General features: G+C 32.9%; 1 protein-coding gene across 4 annotated transcripts in view; it reads right to left on the bottom strand.

Moving 5' to 3' along the window:
• Positions 1–27,959, bottom strand: part of LOC126810921 (CUB domain-containing protein 2) — a 147,981-nt gene that overhangs the window by 101,242 nt on the left and 18,780 nt on the right. For 3 of the 4 annotated variants that reach the window (XM_050536307.2, XM_056098638.1, XM_056098639.1), the window contains exon 2: positions 929–2,366. The gene's annotated coding sequence lies outside the window, so the exon portion shown is untranslated. Of the gene's footprint in view, positions 1–928; positions 2,367–17,188; positions 17,669–27,959 lie in introns of those variants that run through there. The other variant, XM_050536306.2, reaches the window with a different exon arrangement.

The raw sequence follows: 27,959 nt of genomic DNA, 5'->3' as shown, positions 1-27,959 counted from the left end.
AGTTTATTTGTAGTGTAAACGGGTCAAACATAAGCGTGCCATACTGAGTACCGTGCCGATTTGGCCCACTGAAGTGAGGTGGTCTCAGCATGGTGCCAGGCACATCACCAGTTAAATTTTCATAGTGTGAACACTATCCGGTCTGAGAACGGTACTCAGTATGGAGAACTGCGCATGCGCTAAATGAATCTTAACCTTTTTCCCACGAATTTTGACAGTTTTGTCATCATTCCTGTCAAAATGACTGCCCAAACTAAATCAACCGCTATAATTGTTTTCACCCCACGAAATTTACATAGGGACTAAAATTAACTTTTCTGTGAATAGTTCCACATTTGACGTGCCTGGCACGATTCCGAGACCAGTTATTGTAGGGTAATGTAAACGGGTCAATTTCTTGAAATTTATCATGGCCTGGTACCGTGCCGAGAACGGCACGCTCAAGTGTAAACGGGTATTATGAGACTATAAGGAGACAGTATCAAGTAATTGTTTATCCTTCATCGATTATTTTAAACAGGATTTTTTTAATGAATGAATGCAGTTCAGTTAACAGGTTAACCTTAAATTCTGTGGTGAAAAGTTATATTTTAAAAAATGACAAATTCATGGAACAACTTTGTAAAACTAGTTGAAGATAGAGATAAACTGTTATCTGAATTTGATACCTAAAATTACATATAGTTAGAAATTTCAATACATCAATAAAACGCCATACACATATATACAGGAAATATCAATCATAAATTTTTACCCAAGTCTGCATCTACATGTAGAATAAAAAAAATCCCTAAGCTATGAATGAGAAAATGAATAGATTTGTTCTTATAAGTTAAAACACTTACATGTTTTGTTACGCAGGTGTTCAGCGCTTTGATGTATTATCAAGACAGCAAGGTATATAAAACACAATCATGTCTTTACTTACCGATTCACCAGCAGATCTTCAAATCTTTATCCAAGAAAAACACAACTTTATTCCAAAAAAACTAAAAATAAACTGCTCACTCTATTTTAACAGGAATTCACAAGAAGAAATAAATTCTTGATAATATTCTGGATTTAGTTTAAGAGGCAGAAACACTTTTGGCAAATTTTCCACACCATTAACAACTAGCGGCATCCTTTAGTCCAAGAACACTTCACGTGTGTATAGCTCTGGTTGTCTACAACCACGCAAATGCAGTCAAATGGTAGCAATGGCATTATATACACAGATATACAACAAGTAAACTAAGCTAGGGTAAAATGACTCTTACAGATTTCTCTCCATGTGAACAAATAGCACTCTCATTAAAAACAATACTATTGATGTAAGCGAACAGCACACCCACAATACTGAGATTTATCACTTACATTTTTAGAAACGGACCTGCTTCAACACATTTCTAAATGCATTTATCTTTTAAACTAGATTTGTTTTTTTTACTCTTAAAAAAAAGTTGTAAAATTTTCAAAGTATTGAGTTCATTAGCTGCTTATTTGCTATCTCAATGGTCTTTCATCACTTTCCTTTGCAGTTTTCCCACTCTGTGATAATTCAGGACTTATATAATGATGAAAATAGGTTGCTCTTCCTTTAAGTGTGGTGTTTAGTCTTACATAGGTTTCTGTATACTATTAGTGCATCTGTCCACTAACTGCCAACAATTTTTTAATATATGCAGGTCTATACTCCTCATTACACAACAGACTGTTCTTAAGTTATTTTGTTTTTAATGTTATCAATAATCATGCAGACCATCTGAGAAGACCAAATTTTGAACAAAATATAACGCTCAATATTTCTCTAATATTTTGGGTAATTGCTGTTCGTATAATTTTGGATCAATTGACCAATTTATAAAATCATTTGTCTGAACGAGCCACATAGACCTTATACTTATTCAACTGCAAAACAATTTCATTTAAATAGACACAGATCCTCAGATTTAAATCATACGTCTCGATCAGAAATTGTCTGTAAGAAATTAGAGAGCAGAATAGATCGTCGTAATCACCTTTTAGACCATATCTAATTATCACTGGAAGCACTTGATTATGAAAGACTTGAAATCAAACTTTGAAATTCACATACCATTAATATTTTTGAAGGTTTGGCAAGAGTTTGGGAAGACCAGAAATCAAAACAATCTTTTGTCTACATATATTGTGCCTCATTTCTTAAAGCCATTCTTTCCCTTTAGTGGTGGTGTTGCCTCGTATAGAGATTATTTGTTATTTACTTTCTATATTTCTAATGAATCTCTGGCTTCTAATACAAAGTAAAAGTAGACTTTCTATAACAGTTTGTTGGTTTTTGCCCTCTTTACGTAAAGAAATAATTTCAATTTTGTATCTTCTCCCTTCTTTTAATCAAATACCATCTGCAAATAGATGAGAAAAAAAATATAAAGATTATATCACCAATAACTAACTTTAATGTTATGTAAAAATAGATACATGTAATAGATAAGTAGATTTATTACTTGTTCTCCACTCAGATTAGAACTTTGTAATGAGTTTTTCTTCACCATGTTATGTATTAAGATAATGTTTTCTTCCTTAATATCCCTGTTGCTTTAGTAGCACATTACAATTTGTTATGATGTCACTGTGTAATTCTGCCCTCTGGTAAAACCTGATGGAATTTTCTCTGGCTAATACCTTCCAGTTGTTTAGCTTTTCCATTAGGTTGACTTCAAAATATTTGAAATAAGATTACAGTAAAAGGATGGTTATTGGGACATTTTTCAAAAGTTATAAATAGTAATCTTTGGTCCACATGCATGATTATGTGAAAAAAATATGTGTGAATGGCCCTCTGGCCTCTGAAATGTTTAAACCTAAGCCAGTTCACTATCTTTGTCTTTTTAAACATTTTTAAATACAAATACCATTAAGTTCTCATGTTTGGTATTGTAAACCAGTTTCTCATGCACACTATTATTCATCTTACAGACAGAAACAGATGATGATCTAATGGAAGACATTTTGTCAGAAGTTACAAATGTTGTTGACAATGAAAATATGTTAGGCTTTAGTATTTTTACTCCTACCACATATCTTGACACATCCATATTGTATATTGTTAGTGAATTTTTTGCAACCAATAGACTTACAACAAATTGTCAAGCTGCTAAGGTGAATGGTTCCATTTCAAGACACTCTTCATGGAAAATAGCATACAAGTAGTTATTGGGAATTCTTGAAGACAGTAATAACAGATGATGGTGTGTCTTTGGTAGATTACCTTGGTTTTAGTATTAAGTACTGGAGGGGACTTCACATGCACAAAAGACTTTGACCCGGCAAAAATGTATATGGGTATATATTAGGGACGCTGGAAAGCAAGTCACTTAATTGTATTACTTGTCCACAATTGCTTTGCTTGTTAAACTCATGGAAAGTATGCATAGTTGTTCAGGTGTTTTAAAACCGACTTCCAACCATGTAGCCTACATATTGGCATACAGAATAAAGAAAATAAACTTCAAGCATATGATCTTGAGAAAATCTGAATTTTTATTTGAGAGAATTGCTTTAGTATTACATTGGCGGATAATGTTAATAGCCAACCCAAGAGATTTAACCCTTTTCTTGCCATCACTTCATTGTTCAAAAAATCAATAATTACATTCCATAGTTTTCTCAAGGAAAAAGAAGAAAAAAGAGCATAGTCATGCATGAAGATCTTAAAAATACATAAACATGTACTTGAGAAATAACTTAGAGGTTTATTTCAGAGCCTGAACTTAATTAGAAATTCTGGACTTGAATGGAAATCTTCTCGAATAAGAGCTATTCTGAATAAGGTGCATACAGTGCATTGTAAATTAATGGCATGGCTTTCCATGTAAAAAATAAAAATATTATTTATAACCTAGCTTATACACGTACATTGTATATGGTCTTCTGAACAAGACAATACTAGAAGGAACATTATCAGCAATTTGTGTTTCGACTGTGTATAATAATCATACTTACTCTAAGGTTTGTAATGTGAAGAATTAAGTTTTCTTTCTTTATCAATAAGTATCTAATTTAGGTGGGGCCTATATTGACCCCACATACAGATTTTAAAGAGCATTATCACTGTATAAATATAATTCATTTTGAATAATATCATACAAAAATAACCCTAGTCTTAATTAAATTTTTTACCATCCTTTCATTTCCATTTAGCTTTTAAGTAAGGTATAAACATCTATAAGCAGTTTGTCTTTGTCTGATTTGGCTTGACCTCTCACTTAACCAATGAGAAAATGTTTTTCCTTTTGCTAAAAATGGTTTTACCCAATCACATATAACAGTTATCTAGAGTAGACCCATATATTATATCACAATTGGAACAAAATAAAGATTTACTTTTAATTAAACATGCATTATGCAAGAGCTAAATCTGCCTATTTCAGGTCTTTCTTTAGGCCTGAAATGTTATCTAAATTATTAATTAGACATTAATTAACCTATCCAGGCCATAATCAACTCTAGATGGCTGCGCTAGCCTGCGATCTTTAGTGGATTGTAAGCCGATTTACTGCATAACTTTCCTTCTCATTAAACGATTAAATGGATAATCGAGACTATGCTGTTTATCGTACTGACTTTAGTAATGATGACCAAGGCTTATGGGAATTTCAGTCGCTTAGTTCTCGGTTCATAGTGGATCAATTTGAATGAAATTTTCACCAAATTGCCTTCTACATTATCTAATTTTTGACTATTATAGTCAGAACTGCCAACTCGTTACCGAATCTCCCATAATGTACGTTTAAATTACTTTTAATAAGATCACCTAATTACAGGGAAACCAAGAACTGATCAACTTTGGGTAACTTCAGTGCCAGATTAACCATTAGGCAAATAATGAAATAAGGCACATGCTTTAGGGCCAGTCAAAAATCCAAGCCACAAAAAAATCAAGTAAAAATAGTTGTAATCTAGCTACTGTAATCTTATAATTATTACTGTAAAAAAAAATTGGTTCTCAATTTATCGGTGATCCCAAAGTATCTGTATTTTCAGGCCACCTATCAAAATGTGCCTTAAGGCCAGCAGAGCCATAATCCAGCACTGGTTAACAGGGCTGTTGGTTATAATTTGAGTATGTCCAATGCAACTGTATACCCAAATAACTTACAATCTAAAACTATTTTTCTACCAACCGGCCTTGACTACACAAAGCGCTTATACCTCTTTAAGGTCACAAAAATATGTATTTCAGAAGAGAGAGGGACTTTTAGATGGGTTAATAAAAGTTTAGTGACAAAATCCTCCAGATCTTGGCCTGATTTTGAGCTGTACTGGGTCTGTGGGCAGCAGCCACCCGATCCCTGGGGTTATTTATATTAGCTTTTACTGCAGCATGATAATCTGAAAAGAAAAATAACAGGCCAACAACGAGCTTCTGATTTATTGGACACTTATTTTAAAACTTTGCTAAACACATCTGCAAGACTCAAAAAAAAAGATACAAATCTTCAGATTCTCATACTTTTGGTATTTTGACACTTGATGTATGTACTTGTACATATTTTGTCAGCTCTCATATAAATCAAGCAAAACCTGCATCCAGAAGATTTCAAGATTTTAATGGCAGCATATAACACATACATTACAACAATAATGTATGCAACATCCAATCTTGTATGTTTAAAGTCAATAAAAACCTGAACATAGAATAATGAAATTACCACCCAGTAGATGATAGGTCGTTAATTTTATTATCACAGGTAATCAATCAACACACACCACTGATGAAGAACATTCTGATGAAATTATTTCTGCCATTGTGTTCTTTAACCAGGACATGCTCGGGAGGCTAGTTTTGTCCATGCTTCAGGAAAATATGGACACTGCCATGGTACAATTTAAGTTTTTGTCATCTAATGGTGATACCTGAGGGGACTCTTTCTCCTGTCAGTTCATCTATCTGCTATTTTTGTGTTCACCAAATTTCACGTTGAGATAACGGATTAAAACTTGGTACACTGCTGATTACATTTTGTGTGATTCACTATTTTTTTTTTACTGAATTATGGTCCTTTGTTGTGGTAATTGAGTGACAATTTGTTTTCTGGAATTATTTTAGCTTACACTGTAAGATATCTGAATGAAATTTGAAATACTGTTTTACATGATAGAGTTAAAGACCAATTTGATAAATGCATGTGATCTGAACTCAATCTTCAAATATTATGTGAGATGTTAATGGAGTATGACATAAAAAAAAATGTAATTGACATGCAATTTTAATCAGATTGAAAATATATAAAACTTATATCAATTTAATACACATCTGTAGGCTACATAGAAAGAAAACAGTAAGTCTTGAATCTAGCAAGCCATGAAGTTTATCATTGCCACACCACTAAATACCATTAAATTTTGAATTACTTTCAAAGGACATATCAAGAAAAATCCAGAAGTTCATAAAGCTATAAAGTTCTCTAGTTTCTAAAGCAAAAATCCTGTGCTACACCACTAGATTGGAACGCTTTGAAATGCAGCAGACACGTAGTAAATGGTTTTTACTATAAAGCTCTCTAGTTTCTAAAGCAAAAATCCTGTGCTACACCACTAGATTGGAACACTTTGAAATGCAGCAGACACGTAGTAAATGGTTTTTACTTATAAATAAATTATAGTATCATTGATCCTTCAGGACAATCAAATTCAAAATCACGACATACACAGACCGGATAATATAATAACTCACACTAAAAGACAACATTTCACTAGCTGAGTAGTATCAGGCATACTCTGCCTTATGTACAATGCCTGTCATTAATGTTTTCTTACACCTTTTGTTATAACTATAATCATGCAACGACACCAAATATGACTTAAATACTGCAATTACGTTTTATTTACATCATATGTTACTTAAAATAGTACATATATATTATACCCAACCAACAAAGAAGCCAATTCATATAAGCCTGTTTGGTTTGTTTTTTGTACCCTATTCTTTATGCCTTTACATTGTACAATACTTTCGAAATAAATGATGTTTAAACCAACCCAATATGAAATATGTTGTACTAAATGAACTATACAGGAAGGTGTTAACAATTTCTATATTGATCACCTTCTTTACCGAACTGTTTTAAACGCTTTATCAAAGTAAATAAAATATTGTATTGAGCTCTTTATTGGTTTAACTGTTTACTATAAATACTGCAACACAATAAATCTTATATTGACTAAGTTTATATCATTTCAAACAATATTTAATTTAAACTACTTTGATACATATCACCATGGTAAAATTGATAAACTGACATTACTTATTACATATATCAATACAGTAAGGTTAAAACTAAATTCAAAGGACATAATAATAAATTCACAAAGAATTTGGAATGTTACCTTTCACCAAGCCTGTTTTAACCTATTAAAACTCCCTGATTTCTTAAAACCTTCTCTTGCTTTCTTCAAGTATAAGTCTTTAAATCAAGTATTGCTTTCTTGTTATTTATCTAATTGAAATATTCCTTAATGGTTGTGTGGTTAGGACAACAGAATCTTTAGGGTTTAATTTCCAGTTTCACCCCTGTAATGAAGTACCCAACAGAGGACGTATTCCCAAAAATCTGCCATAACTCTAGGGGAAAAATCAGAGGAGTTCACATAGCTAAAACAAGTTTCAGTTTAGTATTAATTATTTTCCTGGTAAAAGTTTAATTTTCAGGCATTTTTAATAAAAAAAAGGAATTGTGTGTTTATTAATTTAAATAATGTTTTATAAATTTTCCTGGTTTCAAGTTTAAAGGAAATAGTAATATAAGTTTATTTTCAAAAGTTCTATAAAAACTACCATGAAAGCATATCACAAGAGTTCTGGTAAACAGTTCTTTATACCAGTATACATAAATCTGATGTCTATACAATTTCAGAAATTTTTATTTACCGTTATTAGCTATTTGTAAAAACATCAGAGATTTTATATCAATCCACAGGGTAGATATGGGTATAAAAACAAGATAAAACTGATTACATTAGACAAGTTGCTACTGTGATGGTGATAACAACATAATAAGTTGTATCATTTACAAAATGTCTTTCATCACTTTTACTCAAATATTTTCATCTGATATGGGGAAAGATTTTTAATTATAATATAACATGTGATTAGCGATAACAGGATTTTCCAGAAGGAGGAGGGGTCTGTGGATGGTTAAAGAGCTTGGATAAGACTAGCATCGAATGAAAATAACATCACTTTTACTCAAATATTTTCATCTGATGAAGAAAGATTTTCAAACACCACCTATTTTCATATAATATCTGAGAAGTGGTACAAGGGTTTTCCAGGAGGAGGGACCTGCAGATGATTAATGAGCTGGGATAAGACTGGCATTGAATGAATATTACATACATTAATTTTCGAATTGATTATGTCCATTGAATACATGTAGGTAGACGCATCACCTTACCATCTACCCACACCCCTGCCATTGCCACTGAAAGTATAAGATTGATACCCCCATCACCAAACTTATAGTGTACTGGGCTCCCACAAGCCTATGTGGCACCCCAGGGCAAAAGTTTCAGTGACAGCCCCCCCTCACTCCTTTTGCATACTGTAACTGCTTTGTTCAGTGCCTTTATGATTAACGAATTTTCATTTTCAAATTCAATTTTTTTTATTAAAAATATTCTTACAAAATGAATATTTTTGGTATGAACTTAAGATATTTTGCCACCCCATAAGAAGTGTCACCCCCATTTTCCAAGCATTTCAGACCAAAGCAGAAGAAGGCAAATGTTTGATTTCCTGATACAATTAGATAACAGAATGACCTAAGAGCACCATCATTAGATGAATTTGAGAATTCTAGTACACTTCTTTTTTTGTGTTGTTTGTTTTTTTTTTCCTATCTTTTCTTTCTCCTGTCCTCTCTCCTGTCCTCTCCTTCCTTCTTTCTTTTCTTTCCTCCCCCTCTCCTTTCTTTCTCTTTTCTTTTTTTTCTTTATAGGCTTAGGCCCACTTTTTTTTAATGAGCTTAGGCCCACCTGTCACGGACAGGTGGACAGGTGGGCCAGTCCGGCACTGGTTTCAATAGATTTTCTAAAAGATGATGTAAATTCCAGCATAATACCCTCTTGAAAAGTCTTTGTCTTCTACATCAAAGAAAAAAAGTGTAAAAGAGCATTTTCAAAATATGATACCACAGGAAGAAATGAAAATCTATTGTGGCCAATACACACAGTTCAGATCAACGACTTTGATCTAAAAATGCTGATTGAGATAATATTTCGCAGAGATTGGCCGAGTAACTGTACCATGTACAACCTATTTCGAAGATTATTCCTATGATCTATTAATTCGGAAAATCGTTCATATATATACATCGGTCAGGGGAGGGGTATACATGCTACGGATATATCCTGATAACGATTTCCTTAATTTTACCAGCACAGGTAAGTTTATGTGTACATGCAGATCTCAGGAATTACTGATAAGAACATTCAAATGTTTGTTTGAATATTTTAGGCTGCTCTTCAAGTAAGAAAGTTACCATGGATAAATATAAACATTTTTAAATATTTGGGGAACTATCTACACTACAGCCATAGAAACTTGATGAAACCCTAATGATTTAGTTGAGTCTTAATCCCTATTTTTCTCTGGTTTTTGTTCGCATGTGTAAGTGAAATTCCATAAAAATGCTTGACCTGTAATGTAACATTGAAAAATATTATGGTCAACATGAGAATAGAGCTAATTTCAATTTACAGAAATATCTTCAGACATGTTGTCAATTGAAACAGGAAGTGTTTTCTTCAGATTTCTATATGCCTCATTATCCTTTGTTCATACAAGTCCATAGATATCATATAGTAGTAATAACATATACTACCATCCAACACAGCCATGTAAATGTCATTTAAACCAAGAAACAAGTGTCAAATGTTCAACAACAGATATTCACAATAAAGTTTTTTTTCTGAACATATTTTAATCATAAAATATATATGATCCACCCACTCAACATAAATGTTATCAATTGTGCTTTCATTTTATATTATATAATCATAAGGCTTTCAAGAAATTCAAATACTCAAATCAGGTTGCCAAATGGGTAAGCCGCTGGCTCACTAGCCTGGAGGTCGAGTGTTTGCACATTGGCCGAGAAAGTTCACCCAGATTTTTCGGCGTGGTCCCCCCTTGTCAGTGATGCAATCGGAGGGCCTGGCAAGGACAGCTGTCTAGTCATTCGGATGAGATGAAAAACCGAGGGCCCTGGTACAAATTGGCATACACATAAAAGATCCCTTGACAGTTGGAATTCGATATAAGAGTAGGCCGTAGTGGCGCTGTCCGGGCAAAATTTCCCTCATAGCACACTGTATGGCTAATGCCCGTCTTCATTAGCCCAGTTCGGAGCAAAACAGTAGGACGTTAAACCCCATTTCATTTCATTTGTGAAGTAAATATTAAGGAGGTTATTTGGAGATTAAAAATCTTTAAAGACAAATTATAAAACAGAACAAATATTTAAAACTTGTAACTTTAATATATGGTGTTGGAAACTACTTACAATGAATAGTAATACTTTGATTATGTACAAATCATGAGTGTTAAGATTATCTCTGCTACGAGAGGTTAATAAAGTAGAATCGTAACTAAGTCAATATACACCGGACCTTCGTATTGGTTTGATTTACAAATTCAAGCAAAGCTCACGACAATCAATCGTTACTTGACATAAGATATCAGCCCTGCTTAATCAAGAAAGACATACAGTACAATGCTTGACTTAGTGGTCAGCTGACCATTACTAATTCAATATCAGTATCTACCATTTCTAGATGGTGAAAATATCTCGACACTTCTCATGTGGTTGTGCTGGTGATTACCGCCTACTCCCAACCACTGATTAAGTAGAAAACACCACATAGATAATATACAAATTATTCAACTTGTTCAAAATGTTCAAATTGGAAGTCATCAGGGATTTCAAGCACCTGACTAACAATATCCACCACCCCACAGAATAAGAGAGAGAGAAATTGAGTTTAACGTCCATTTGACTCCAACCAGGACTGACAGAAGATATATTTTTATTTCAATAATTTGATTGTGCTCAGGGTTTTTAGAAGTTGAAGGGGAAACCAGAGTATCCAGAGAAACTCATAAGGTCAGGTAGAAGACACTATTCTGTATCACTTTCAAACAACTCCCGACAAATCTTAACGATGAACTAGAAAGTTTATTTCTCATTGTGCTCATGAGTGTAAGATTATCTTGAAGACTCTCTCATAAAAACTTAATTAAACTATATGTGTTTTTTTCATGCTTGAGAATGTTTTTAATGTTTATTGAGTGAACTCACTGCACTTATTCTCCTTAATTAAAATTCATACCAACCCATTTTTACCATGAAGACCTGAAGTACTACATCAGTTTTGTATCTGTAAAAAATTGGTGACATTTGAAAGAACATAATTACCCTGTCAAAATTACACTTGACACTCATAACTGTTATCATGGGATGTCAAAACACATTTCATCCGACCCTGTCACGATTCTTATAAAATAGAGGTCACAAATCACATTGATCGTAAAAGGTCATCAGAGAAATACAAGGGTACAATCAATGAATTGTTAATTTACTGGAAGTACGCAGAACTTAATTCCTTTGATGGAAGACTTGGATTTGAACAGATCTCTGAAGTCAATCCTTGAAAGCGATTGGTCAATATCTCAAAGTTACCTCAATTAATGTCCTTTTGACATGGTGTCCTCAGGGAATACCCAGTGGAATAGATACCCCTGAAGCTTATCCAACTGACAACCAACAGATGAAATTCTCAAGTTTGACAGTTAATCTGTCAATACCCTAAAAAAATCAGTTATGGAACAGTGAAAAAATACTTGCAGGTAGAAATTGGAAATTGACCCACACTATGGCTAATCTCACCCTTAAATATTTGATTTCTCTGAGCAAACATTCCATAACCATGAAATCTAAAATGGTTTTGAGTCGATAAACAAAACTGAAGTTGTTCGAGTGATGAAAATTTTTACCAAAGAAAAAATTTGTTGGATTGGCATATTCTTCACTTGGGAATTGAGATCAGTGGCGTTTAATGTACATTTTATGCATAGTGCGATAAATGAATAATGCCCCCCAAATTTGCAATTCATTTTAAAGTTAAATACAAAATGTAGTTCTCCATAACCATCATTTACGTATTTTAGTATTTGGAAACAATTCATCAAATTTATTCAGTAGAAATCGATATGAAAATTAAATAATTTGCAATTCAAGAACTATACATGTAGAGTTCTGGAAATAGAAAAGATGAAACAATAATGCATAAAATAATATTCTTGAGTGTTTGTCTATTAATGCCTTTTAGGAACACATGGTCTAGAAGTGTAAGATGAACTTTCATATATACGTCCTTGTAGTCTCTTCATATACCTTTTCTTGTAGTCTTTTTGATCTGTACATTTTAATGCAATAATTTACATTCACAAAACTTCAGCAAATTTATGCCTATCTGTAAAACTGAAACAGCTTTAAAGTTGTCAGGAATCTATAGAATTATAGGTATTGTATAGTTATTTTAGTAGTAACTATGTGCATTATTCATACCAGACTGATAGACATGCAAAAGACAAAGGTAGAACTGTATGGTACATACTGAAAGATGCTCAGTGTTAATTCACTATAATTGTTGATTGATTTTACAGAACTACATGACTATCTGGATTCAGCCATTACCAAAATATTCCAAATTCTAATTAACCTGAACAGCATGTATACCTATTTTTCACAGGTCACCTACAAAGCCCCAATGAAAAACTCCTCATAATTAAAACAAGGACGTTTGCTTTTAATTGAGCATACGTATGGTCTCTTTCTGGAATATGTTAGAGTTAAGAGTTTCAGAGCCAAAGAATGCAATAACTTATAACCCGAAGAGTTTCAATTTCCTGCTTTAAATGTGTATTTATTAAAAGTTACTAGGGCCGGTGTGGCATTTATTTACAATTTCCATACATTATTAGTTATAAATCAAAAGTTTAAATGATTGACAGATTTCTCCACTGTGTGTGCAATTTAATCAGTGACCCCAAGATTGGAAACATTCACAGTTCTTCGTTTAGCCAAATGTTTGGATGGAGTGTTAAAATTGTAAACAACATACAGAATGCAATTTCTGTTATAAAAACATGTTCTACTGGTTAATAAAACAATACCTACCAGAAAAGTAGGACTGATTCAATTTCATTGAAAATAATAATAAAATTATGTCTTTCCAGTCCAGTAATTTTGTTTTATTTTGATTAAAATTGAACAAGAATATATCAATGCAGACCTGTGTTTTGTTTTGATTAAACAATAAAGAATATGTCTGTCTATCCAGTCCATTAGCCTACCATAAGTTGTTTTATTTTGGTTTAAAGTTAACCATGCTCTGCACTTTGTATTCTATCTTTGAGCAGACATGGCTACATGAAATCAGGGGAAACAATTACTATTCTTAGTCAATATAAAAGTCTTGTGTTCCATTTATTTGGTTGTTTTAAAAATATTTTGCTCAAACCTTAATCACAACATCTGGAATACAATAACTCTGCTTCTAATTGTGGTAGAATATTCAAACTTGGTGTAAATGTTTATTAACTCCTAACTGACCCACGGCGACAAAAGTCGACACCTATAATGTACTAGTTTCCTTACATCAATACCTGGACCAAGTTAGATAATGAGCATTTCATGCTCAGGTTGAGCAGTGTCATAAATAATTTTATTTGCTATTACTTTATAAAAAGTAACTGATGAGGTTTATCTATTTATTTTGGGATTGAGTCAGGTGATACCAGTCTCACACCAATATGACTACCCAGTGCAGTATTTTGATGTAATCTGGTTTAAAGTTAACAATAATTGCTCAGCCCAGTATTTTGTTTTACATTGGTTACATCAAGAAAAAATATGTTGATCCATTTTATTTTAAAATCAATATATATGTCTATCCCGTCTAGTACTTTGGTTTAAAGGGCCAATCTCAATTATGTTTTAGAGAATAAAACTGCTTAATTTTGTGTTAAAAGCCCTTAAAATCCTCTACTTTGGGGTCGAGCAACTAACTCAATATACATGATATGTTTTCAAACAACTTAATCCAGTCAGTCTTCATCTGGAAATGGGGACCAGTGTCCCAAGACGTATTAAATGGTGTTTGGATAAAACCAGAATTATTATCAGGTCACCTAACAAAAAAATTGACCCGAAATCTTAAAAGGGTTATGTGTCCGGATACGCGGTTTTGACGTTCACTCCCAAAAGACTCAATATTTTGAGCTGAAATTTTGAGACAAGGTAAATACACCATTTCTCTATATTTTGGGACTTAAATTTTATACGTACACAGACTTTTATTTCTGAGGCTCTGTTAAAATCGGGAAGGTCTCTTTAAATTCATCTGCTATCCATTAAGTACATTCCACTAATGCAAATATAAAATAAACATCACCATTAAATTCTTATTATGAAGTTATTTTACAATCTTTTTCTTTCCAGCATAAATATCTTGTGCAAGGTAAATAAGTCCTACCACTCAATTTTGAAAAATGGAGTTTTAAACATACATTATGCAAGAGCTAAATCTGTCTATTTCGGGTCTTTCTTTAGGCCTGAAATGTTATCTAAATTATTAATTAGACATTAATTAACCTATCCAGACCATAATCAACTCTTGATGGCATCGCTAGCCTGCGATCTTTAGTGGATTGTGAGCTGATTTACTGCATAACTTTCCTTCACGATTTAACTATTAAATGGATAATCAAGACTATGCTGTTTATCGTACTGACTTCAGTAATGATGATCAAGGCTAGGCGGAAATTCATAGTCGATCAATTTGAATGAAATTTTCAGCAAATTGCCTTTACATTATCTAATTTGTAACTATTATAGTGAGAACTGCCAACTCGTTATCAAATCTCCCATAATGTATCTTTAATTGTCAATTTCTTTATTAAATACTTTCCCCCAAAAATGCTACGATTAAATTCCTATTAATGGTATGTTTGGCTTGCTATAGCGAAAACACCCACAAACAAACATTATTTTATATATAGGTACAAATAACTTGCTGACCAGCTTATAAATTCTTTTAATGTATTATACCTTAAAAAAAAATCACTTTGTAGTTTTTCTGGGTAAAAGTATTTTCCTGGAGACAATGTTGCATATGTCTGATTAATTTTGGTTAACAAAATATCTTCAAGATAGGTTGCCAGGCAATGAAACATACGCCCACAGCAGCTAAATCGCCAGAACGGTCAACAAGGGTAGTTGCATATTTATTCTTTTGTAGGTAATTGGGGGCATTTAAAATACAATTTCATACAGATCAGATTACAATTTTTGTCGTTTGAGGCTTCAGAAGGTTCTACAAACTGAAACAAGGGCCTTAACTCTGTATAAATTTCATACAAATCGGATGATATCTTTTGTCATTCGAACGTTCACAAAGTTCAAAAAGTAAAACAAGGGCCATAACTCTAGAAATAATGGATAGAAATTGCTGAAATTCAATTGAGCATTAACAAGGTTGAACAGAGTGAAACAAGGGCCATAACTCGAGAAGTAATTATTGTAAATTGCTGAAATTCAATAGGCTTTGTGGTTTCACTAATCTAAATGATCCATATAAATTTCATACAGATCGGCTGATAACTTTTGGCATTAAACTATTCAATCCAAATATTGCATAGAAATTTCACAAAGATCGGATGTTAACGTTTAACATTAGAGCGTTCACAAGGTTCAACAAAATGAAACAAGGACCATAACTCTAAACATAATAAATGGAAATTAGTTAAATTAAATAGGCTTCTTCATCTCACTAATGTAAACAACATATATCAATTTTAAAACAACTGGATGGTAACTTTTGGTGTCAGAGACTTCACATGAAATTGTGGACGGACGGACGGGGGTGAGAGAATCTAACCCCATCCAGTTATTCAGTCATTATTGTGTGAAAATTAGTAGCCTACTAAATAAAAGAAGTATTAAACTGTCAATTCCATATACAACCAATCAGAAAATAATTCTTCAAACTCAATGTACTGTTCAAATTGCCTTGAACATAACAGACTCGATGAACTAACTACATGTTTTGCAATGAAAAAATGGTGCAGACAAGCACCAAATACCCTCGTCTGGCTTATTAGTAACCACATGTAATTGTATTAATTAATGTGATTAGCTCACATAAAAACACCTGGCAAGCTGACTCTATTAGGTTTAAATTCAGTTAGAAAACATCCATAGAAGACAATTTATAAGACGGCTACGTTGTATGTAAATAAGTATAGTTGAAGGTAGTTTAACATTGCAGTAACAGGTGGTGGAATCAATACTATACCAACAATAAAACATTCCATTCCCTCAATTATGCTGGACAGTCCTACATGTACCGACCCAATACTTCATTTTTTTACACCAATTTACTCATCAAAATAATAGTTTGACATAATGGTTATCATATACATGATTACATGATCATATTGTTCAATAATATTCAATCATACTTTTCTAAATAATGTAGCATTTATATCATGAAAATTACAGGTTGCTATGGAATGAAATTGGTTTTATGCCTCATTAATTCTGAACTTTGGAATCATATTGTTATTTTCATTGTGCAATAGAGCAAGGAACATTAGGAGAAATAGATATCTTTTTTTTTATTTACCATACATCTGTGTGTCATGCAAGGAAGACAGTTTTTAATTTTGTGAGGTAACTATGTTTTGTTAGTTTTACTGGCTACAGTAGACTCTTTTCAATGTGATAGACCAAGAAGTTCTAAAATTTATGCCTCAAGTAACGAATACTCCAGAGGTGTGATATGAGCAATTTAGACAGACAGTATAGGAGATGAAATCGTTTACTATATTACACTTTCAAATAACACAAAAGGCACCTTGTAATTCCACTCCATCAATACAATTGTTAAAGCTAACACTTATTCATGGTAAGCTTAGGAAAAAATACAGAAAGACTGGGATATTATTACCTATATGTACATGAGTTTCTTCAATTAAAATATACAACACAATTACAACTGTATGTAATTTCTGCTCGATCACATGAGAAAAGGTATATAAAACAGAGTCTGAATTAGAATCTATAAATAAAAGTAATGGGAATATATGTCAGATGCTTACCTTATAAACCACAAATAGTCCACAGCTTGCTTCATAATAAAATATCTATGTTCAATTTACTGTTATATTTAATACATAAAGCAGTCTGTGTGCTGTTCAAAATACAAATACACAGTTTGTCCACAATCACAATACTCAATGTTTGAAACAAAAATTTATAACACCATTAACATCTCTACTCCTTCTTACTAACCATTAAAAATGATTAATACAAATGCAGAATATTACAAAAAATGTTTATCAATCTTTCAATATCCAGTTATATTAAAGCAGTCATTACCTACACATATTTGTGTTCACATCTAAGGAATGACTAATCACTCCGACAAAAGGTTAAAATATTATATAAGTCAAATGTATAACAGAATAGTCACCAGTACACAACCTTACTAACTTCTGATCTATATGCACATGCAGTAGTTTTAGTTAGGCCATAATTGCAATAGCATTGAATGAACAAGAAGTGTCCTATTAGCTGGCCAGCTGTTGAAACCTATAGTAGTAGTAGTATTAGAGCAGCGTGATGTTGTAGATAGACTTGGCTCACTCTCTCTCAGATCAATATCCTTCACCAACTTCTCATAATATCCTTTAATATCCACACAACACTTCCCATACCAGTTCAATATTTCTAATATCTCTAACAAGTATTTGACACATTTGAACATCGTACCAAATTTAGAAATAATGAAATATTTATTTTTGATAAATCATTTCTAAATTTGAAAACTAATTGCTTTGCGTGCAGTTTGATCAAATTAGTTCTAGACAACTCATTATTAATTCAAAGCGAGGGTATTAAAGTCTTTGATTTAATATTTATAAAAGATTGTTAGCATAAACTGACCAGTTTGAACACCTCATTGGGTTGGATGGTCCATTGGTCTAATGTGTGCTTTAGAGCATAAGGTTTGTCATTTAGTCAAGTGGTGTAGTTTTGATCCCAAGCTTGTACATTAGAAGAAGTAGGATCCCCTGTCCAACCGTGTGGGTTTTCTCCCATGGCTAAAGACCATTATGCGCAAGCGAATTATTGAAATAAAATTGAACCATGTGTTAGTCCCGAAAGTAGTTTATGTCAAGTGAATGTTGGATCGCATTTCTCGCTCTTTCTCGTATTGTTCTTTATTTCTTTAAGAATATGTTACTGAATGTACATTTTAGGAGAAGTCTAGTCATTGCCATTTGTTTATATTTCATCATTATCGAATAGTTAAATAGTTTAAAAAATGCATCATCCCCACCCATATGCAAATCATTTCAAATTTAACAAGCCAACAGTGAGGCTGATCTTGACGGCCGAAATCCCAAAATAAATAGATGACACATATTAATTAATCGCACATTTATTTTTTTTCAAAAGTATCGAGCAATCAAACTATACACTAAGTTTCATCACTCTCTATCAGATAGATTCAAGATTATCTTGTCCCAAAGCATCGATCAATGAAATTGATCAGCTCTGCTTAGCTTTAGCTCGAAATGTTAATCATTGAACTCAGTCAAGACATTCACCTAATGAACATCTACATCAAGTTTAAATATTCTACCTCAATTAAAAGCAGAATTTTATGTTCCAAAGTCTTGACCAATCAAATTGTTATCGCTCCTTAGCCTAAGCAGAAAATTCGCACCATCGAACTTAGTCAAGGTAATGATATAATGAATCTATATTCGGAGTTCCATCGCTCTCTCTTCAATATTAAAAGCAGAGTTGTTATGTTCCAAAGTCTTGACCAATCAAATTGTTATCGCTCCTTAGCCTAAGCAGAAAATTCGCACCATCGAACTTAGTCAAGGTAATGATATAATGAATCTATATTCGGAGTTCCATCGTCTCTCTTCAATATAATCAAAGTTATTGTGCCCCAAAGCATCAACCAATCAGATTGCTTATTTCTGCTTACCGTAAGCAGACAATGTTCATCATCCAACTCCATCAAGACATTCACCTAATGAACGCCTACACCAAGTTTGGACATTCTACCTCAATTAGAAAGAGAGTTATTGTGTTCCAAAGTCTCGATCAATTAAATTGCTTATAGCTCTGCTTACCCCGAGCAGAAAATGCTCATTATCAAACTTAGTCAAGGTATTGATGTAATGAAACTGTACACCAAGTTTCATCACTCTCACTTAATTAAAACTAAAGTTATTGTGTCCCAAAGCATCAACCTATCAAATTGCTTATCTCTGCTTACCCTAAGCAGAAAATGCTCATCTTCGAACTCCATAAAGATATTGACCTAATAAACACCTACAACAAGTTTGATCATTCTAGCTCAGTTAGAAAGAGAGTTATTGTGTTCCAAAAAGTGTGACAGACAGACAGACAGACCCATTATAATAGTCCCCTGCTTTCTTCGAAAGGCGGGGGACAATGAGCAAATTAAGACCCCAGCTGTGGTGATTTGAGTGAAGCTGTCAGTTTCTGTTTCTAAACTAAAATGCTGCATGTGTTTTTTCAATTAAATGACTTTCTATTTGCATATTTAAACATCCATATGTGTTTATAAAGTAGGGGGTGGTTATTATAGTGTACCAGCAAATGCAGCAGTTCTACCCTTGAAAAAAAAATCAAGTGTCAATTTTTATCCAAATGTGTTAAAAAAAAAATATTTACATAAACCTTTTTCAAAATATTTTTGATTGTTTAAGTGTGGTTTTCCAAAAACAAAAATTCATTTTCTTTCCAGAAAATCTTCTGAGTCATATCTTATGTTTTATTGTGTCTCAAAACTATTTTGATGAATTAAAGGACATTCTAGTGAATGGTCCCTACATGTATATATGACTGTCAATTTTTGATAATATTTTCTTTTAATGGGTTCTCTCTTGGAAAAGTCTGTTAGTAGAATCCTTATGGAATTACTTTAAGAATTGGGGCTTCTATTCTTTCAAAAAGACTATGAATTAGTAAGTATACATTGGAAGCCTCAGTTAATTGACCCTATTCTTGGCTCTGAATTTCGTTATGGGTTTTGGATATAATATATAATTATTGCCAAGGTGCCTTACAGAAAAATACAATGATAAACATAAACATCAATTACTAGAGGAATTGTGCCTTTTAATCAATTGCTCATCTTTCAGTTAACCTTTTGTAAAACTAACAAATAACAATCAACAAACTGTTCTATTATAAATACCCACTATCCTTTTACTAAATAAACTGAAAAATATCATTTATTAAGCAAACAAACTTATTTCAAAGTATCAAAAGCCTATCATCCACTGAAAATATACATGCATTAAGAACATTTAGTATTGCTATTTGTCTGTTGTCACTATCATTATTGGAGCAAATTACTGATAAAGGCGATAAAAGCTTTAGAAACTAGACAGGTACATAACAATTACTCAATTCTAATTGAAAGATAATATCATATGTCCACCACATAACATTAACTTAAAGAGAAAAATATAGATTTACATCAGTACTGTCAGTAGTGAAAACTGTTTTCAAAGCAATAGGCCCTACCCAGATGCAGTAATCAACAAGATGGAAAGAACTATGTGCCATGTGGACCAGGTACCGAGCATGACGTCATAGCAGCAATCTGGTAATTGTGATGTCATATATCAAATATCAAATGTACCATTGTTATTTTAGGGACCCTTGCTCATTTAATAATAAGTAACATACATTATGACAAAAATATATTTAATCCGAACCTCATCTTTCAACATGACATATTTTAGTGTCAAAATCTTGTGCTTCTGTTTAAAATTCCTTTTGTTTCTTAGATTGTCAGTGTTAGGCAGAAAAAAGGGTTCATGATACCAAACCCTTCCAAAGCTAAGTTCAAGATCATTTATTTGGGGTTGAAACAGCACAAACAGCTTTTAAGTGAAACCAAACTAATTTTCAGTTCATAAGGGTCTAAAAACCATTGAGCAGAGCAAACAAGCACACTTTGTTTTAATTAAATTCTATTTTTTCCCCAGAAATAAGAAGCAAAAAGGTTTTACCCAAGATAAAAGGGTCAAATTGGCCTTATGGTAGTTAGCATATGACTGTATTATCTTTATATTCCTTGGATACAAAAACAAAATGTTCCAACAAAAATGCCTACTGGTAAATTAACTACTAGTAACAATGACCTGACTACTTTGCCTCCATTTGAAAGAGGGCTTCACAGAGTTATGGATGCCAAAGAGCCAATGAAAACAAGTCTTCTATCTATTTACCTAACTATGGATAGTGGTGCCTCTGACTGTGAGTAAAAAGAAGACAAATATTTAGATTGAGAAAAATCTTTTATACACCTTATTTGTTGGAAAGAAATCTTTTAAAGAAATATTTGCTCAAACTGACCTTGCAGCATCGTCTAGGAATTGGTAAAAAAAAAGAACCTTAAAGTGCATCTTACATTGCCGTTGTTTAATCTTTTCATTGATCCTCCATAAAAGCGGTTTCAGAATCAATATGTTTATAACCCATTTTATTGTTGGGTTTAACTATACATTGATTTTAATAATAACAAATAATTCAATATTATGTTTACTTTATTCTATGTATCTATACTGAAGAATCAAACCAAAAAATATTAGACATATATGTTGATGATCAGGAATATTTGTTTTTCTTGGAAGGGGGTTGTTGGCTGATTGATCGAATGTGTGTGCTGTTACCTGTCTTACAGTTTTGATACCATGCTAGTACTGATTACTGATATGTGGCAATGAATCAGAGCCAGATTAAAGGGGTGGTGGGGTGGGGTGCCAATATTAAAGGTGCCCCCAAATTAGTTCTAAAAAGAATTTTGTACCATAAATAAATGTCAGTTATTGTGCCAAATAAATCTATCGGTCTACCATACTGACATAGTGTGACAGACAATGACTAGAATAGTATGCCCCCTTTTCACTGTAGATACAAGTGCCATAGTGAAATTTTCAGCCTGGGGCCCCATGCAAGCTTAATTCGGCCTGGCAAGGATTGGAGTCACCTGCCCAACCTTTTGGTTTTCTCCAGTTATATCGATTTCCTTCTTCTTCCAAAGATCCCTCAGTGCAAGTGAATTATTGAAATAAAATATACACGGTGGCTAAGACAATGGCTCGTTTGTCCAAAGGTCACGTATTCGGTCCCTTTATTGGCCGACAAAGTTCATCAGGATTTTCCGACATGGTTTCCCCTTGTCAGTTGTGCAGGACGGAGGGTCTGACAAGTACAGCTGTCTAGTCATTCAGATGGGACAAAAACTAAGGTCCCGTGTATACATTGGCATGCACGTAAAAGATCCCTTGACAGTTGGATTTCGATATAAGAGTAGGCCATAGTACCACTACCCAGGCAAAATTTCCCTCATACCACACTGTATGGTGTATGGCCGTCTTCATTAGCCCAGTCGGTGCAGAACAGTAGGACTTTAACCATTTCATTTTATTTCAGTCCAAAAATGATCTAGGATTGAGGGGAGGTAAATCCCCATTTCTTTCAATCTGTTTTCTTGTAATAAAATCGCAATTATGTCCATTTATATTTTAAATCATAATTGTCAAATATTATTTCAGTACCTTAAATGTCTGCACACGGACAGTAAATTTCAAGAACAACTGAAGCATGCTGATAAAAGACGTAAACATTTCCGATAATAATCATCAAATGACAGCTCTACCCTTTTTAGTTCATCAGAAAACTACTTTTCAAATACTTTTGACAGATCATAAAATCTTCTTGGAATGTCAGACACCTTTGGAATTTTGGATAACATATTTCATGTCATCCAAACATTTAAATGTATTTCTTAAAACATTATTTCAGGAATTGTCAGGCCACTTCTAAAGTTGGAACCAGAGCAGTCGGCAGTCAATCAAAGAACTATACTATGTTTTTTCATTGGCTGGAATTTGAGTCCTCTCCTGAAACAACCATCAAGTTGACAGGCAGCTACTGTTACTATTAGAACCATTTCTATATCTTTGACACTCAAAGCAATTCTCCCTCTGTGCAACTCAACGATTGTTTTGGATCAATAATTGAAGCGGAAATTTCAATTTGAAAAACGACAGACAGACATAAAAAGTGAAGTCTGAGTGCCCTGTCATTAATGGACAGAGACATTTTCTGAATTCAAAGCGTACCTGAATAATGTTGTTTTCAAGATTGTCCACTTAATTACACAGTTTTTTTTTTCTAAATCTGGTCAGTTTGATTCATCTACTTATTGTTGCATCCTGACGCAAAATAGTGGTTAAAATTGTGTCCGTTGATTTGAGGAAAAACTTAATGTAGCTATGTCTCTAACCCAATAACATCGACATTGAAAACACAAATTATTTGTCAATTTAAATCAACATTGATGTTGTGATTTTCCCAGAAAAGATGGGCTTCTGATATCCAATATTTAAGACAAAATAAAACATTTTACCATTTGTAACAGGGGACTCGAAGAACAAGGCTAGACATATTCCACAAGTTGTGTCAAACAGTGATGCCATATTCTTATCTGGAGAGAATGCGCAATAAATACTGGAATAACCAAACACTACAGATTGCCATTCAATTGAAACTTCTAGCGTATTTCGCCAAACATAACCAATTTGAAATTAAAGTAAGAACGGAAACGATTGAATGTAACATTCATATTACATTATCATATGCGTTGCGTCACATTTGTGTCAATTTCTAAGTCCTTTAAATAGTCTTCATTAAAATTTTCCCATTTAATTTACAGAAATAAGAACAATTTTTTTTTTATAATATCTATTATGGCTCTGAAATTTAAGAGAACTCTTACTCTGATGTTCAGTGAATTTCTATTTCATTACTTTGGTTACACATTTATACTTGTGTCCTTCTTCAATGAAAAGCCACGACACAATCTTTCAATTTATTTCATCCATTTGAATGATGAATGCCAAAATGACATTGGTCCATAATAAGGATGTCCTACAGCTGCCAAAAGAGACAGTCTAATTTGAGAGTCTTTCATCTTGTAAGTCACTTGGCAGGAGACAGAAGTTCTCATCCATTCTACGATAATTAATCTACAGAAAAAAAATCTAATAATTATTCAAGATCAAAGTGAGAAATTGTATTGTGGGCAGTAATACAGACAGTGATCAGGAAAGCTGATAATGAATATCCGTTGTATGCCTTAATAATCTTCTTTTCTGTACTAATAGAGGTTGATCTTTAAGACATTCAATCATGATAAAATTACTCATTCCAGGTTGTAACACCATTTTTTATATATTTAATCAAACTTTTAAGTCTTTATTACCATTATTATATTTTTAAGACCAGTAATAAAACATTATGAGGAACAGACAAGTAACAAATTATTGCCCAGTCACAAAAAATTGTTATGTCAACAGCACAAGCCTGACATTTTAATGATTAAAATTTAACCTTCAATTTTCTGGAGTTTTGAAAGGTCAGTTGGGTACAAATTACCGTTTTTTTTGGGTTGTGTAAGTTTCGAATAACAATAAACTAGACCTTAAATTTGGATTAAAATAATTAAGTTCGGTGATTAAAACTCCTTTTCTGTAATTCTAAAATAGTTTCAACCTGAGGATATTTTCAGTGAAATATAGTACAGTCACTACAGAGGCACAGCCAATAATTTGATAAGGCGGGTGCTCAGGTTTAAATGACCAAAGATGTGAGCTCGCTCTTGAAATTAAGACTGGTCCATTTTAAGTGCAGTTAATGTCCGGAACAACAAGACAACAGTGTGGCTGATGTCCCCTGCCAAAATCTCAAAATAAATAGATGACACATTGAGCAATCAAACTGATTATCTATAAAATGTCTAAGATCAAACTCAATCAAGGTTTTGATGTAACTGGTAGTGAAACTACTGAAACTATACACTCTCCATCACTCAACATCAGTAAGAATCAAAGTTATCTTGTCCCAAAGCATAAACCAATGAAATTGCTTAGCTCTGCTTAGCTTTAGTGAGAAATTTTAATTATTGAACTCGGTCAAGACATTCCCCTAATGAACATCTACATCATGTTTAAACATTCTACCACAATAAAAAGCAGAATTGTTATGTTCCAAAGTGTTGAACAATCAAATTGCTTATCGCTTTTTTTTAGCCTTGACAAACAATGCTCATCATCTAACTCAGTCAAGATATTGATATAATGAATCTATACTTGGAGTTTTATCGCTCTCACCCAATTAGAAACAAAGTTATTGTTTACCATGGTTTCAACCAATCAAATTACTTATTTCAGCTTACCATAAGCAGACAATGTTCATCATCGAACTCCATCAAGACATTCACCTAATGAACGCCTACACCAAGTTTGAACATTCTACCTCAATAAGAAGGAGAGTTATTGTGTTGCAATAAGTCTCGACCAATTAAATTGCTTATTCCTCTGCTTACCCTGAGCAGAAAATGCTCATTATCGAACTTAGTCAAGGTATTGATGTAATGAAACAATACATAAAGTTTCATCACTCTCACTTAATTAGAACTAAAGCTATCGTGTCCCAAAGCATCAACCAATCAAATTGCTTATCCTAAGCAGAAAATGCTCATCTTCGAACTCCATCAAGGCATTCACCTAATAAACACTAAGTTTGAACATTCTAGCTCAATTAGAAGGAGAGTTTTATTTCCCAAAAAATGTATCTGACAGACAGACAGACAGACCCATTATAATAGTCCCCTACTTTCTTCGAAAGGCGGGGGACAACAAATAATTTCATTGGAATTTGTGGAAGAAGTTTCTGGGGCCTTGACATATATTTCTTAGCCATGAAATAAAAACACCATTTTGTCTTACCAAAGCATAGCATTGACGAAGCTCTTAATAGAATGCAATTCAGTTTTGCATACATACAATTTTCTGGACATCAAACATAAAGTAATCATATATACATGTTTAATGAGTTTTGCACATAGATATGCCTTTAGTTTGTGTAATGAGTTCAATCACAAATGTTGATTTCAACAAGTTTTGATCAATATTACACCCAAAAATAACAGAAGAGAGAAAAAATTTGATTTTCGATAACGCAAAAATATAACAAAAACCCCTGAAAACAAACATACTTTCGAAACTAAAAATCTGTCAAAATGAGACAAATATAGAAAATCTTTTATAATTATTGTTGAATATCACAAACAGACATAAACCAGAACAAACAAAACTGTGGAAGAGTTATAAGACATCATTATCTGGATTTTAATCAAAGACACCAATACTAGACAGTGAGTATAGACGAGTCGATACAGATTGGATGGAAGCAAGACAGGAAGACTGCATTTTATCATTCACCCCTCTCTCTCGTCATATAACTAGTTAGCTACAGACCAATAACACTATTATTACCTACTTTATTCTTCTTGTCAATAATCTTCAAATACTTCTAATACACTGAACAAACGCACAAAGTCTGAGAATAAACTTGTAGTTGGCTTGTTTTAATCACACGCTTGAGAGTATCGGTAATCCAGCGTAGTTTCTCTATGTACTAAATCTTAGGTAAATAAAAACCAATGATTACATACTTCACAGTTATTCTTACAAAATCTTAAAAAGAATTCACTAATCAGGACAATTTATCATCAAGAAGTCTTGTTTCAATTTACGTCATTGCCATAAACTTCTTAATATGTATTTTATAAATGTCAAAAGGGAGTCTACTTACCATCATGGAATGATTTGGAACAGCATAATGATTGCCTGGAATTCCAATACGTTTTATAACTAGGTATTTAAGTTCCATGAGTTCAAATTCTGAGCAATATAACATAAAATGTTTTATTTTTTTTATTTCATCTTTATAATTTACAATTGTGTACTTGAACTCTGGCATTTAGGATGAAATAACTAATTTCGAACTGTTAAATCTGCTATATAAAACTGTCAATTACCGTTCTAAATATAAAATCTACATCTTTTCATGTGACAAGAGGTCATCAAAAAAAATTATTAGAACGCGTAATTACAGTATCTTAATATGTCCAAAAAAAAAGGACGTTTATACCGGTTTACAGCTGAAATGTCCAATCTATCCACTTACTAATTACATTTCTTTTAATGAACAGGGTTCGATTAATGTCTAATTGCTGTGGATCAATACTACCATCCCCTACATGAAGGCTACCCTTATCACTTAATCAAATCTTCAAAGCTCTCTTCTTCCCGCATTTACTCCCGAACATCCATTAACTCATCTTAAGGTCAGTTTGCTGCAACCCAATTCTCTATGGACAACAGGCAGAGACTGTATTGTCCAGGTGATACTAACCAATCCTGTATACATGCTGACAAAAATTCCACTATAGATTGACAGGCATGGTGAATTTAGCATTATGTTAGCTACATTAAAAGGTTGACTAATGTGATTTGAGTCGGTCACTCCCATCATCTTGTGATATGTGTCAACTAAGAGCCATTCAAGTTGCCACAACTTGATAAATATTAAGCACCAACTTCATTGTTACTGAATCTCCTCTTCTACCAATGGAAGATTCTTGGAGTATTTAGTCAGAAAAATGACCCTTTGTGAAACTGTCCCAAAATAAACGAAATCAGTATTGTTTGATAGAAAATTTGTATGAATAGTTTACATTTAATATCAGAATACTTCTGTATTTGGTGTAGTATAAACACTCAAAACTTTAGGCCATGCCTGATAGCAGGAAAACCGAATCTGTAGTCGACGCCACGAGGAGGACATATTGATATTTTTGACAATTCAATATTGATATAGAACCGGGAATTGATATTTCTTTCCACACTCGTATCAACGCAAATCTGAGAATTTTTTACTCACAGATGATAGATGAGA

This window comes from Patella vulgata, chromosome 2, assembly GCF_932274485.2.
Source record: "Patella vulgata chromosome 2, xgPatVulg1.2, whole genome shotgun sequence".
NCBI classification, from domain to species: Eukaryota; Metazoa; Mollusca; class Gastropoda; family Patellidae; genus Patella; species Patella vulgata.
This window is presented reverse-complemented; position numbering and strand designations above follow the sequence as displayed.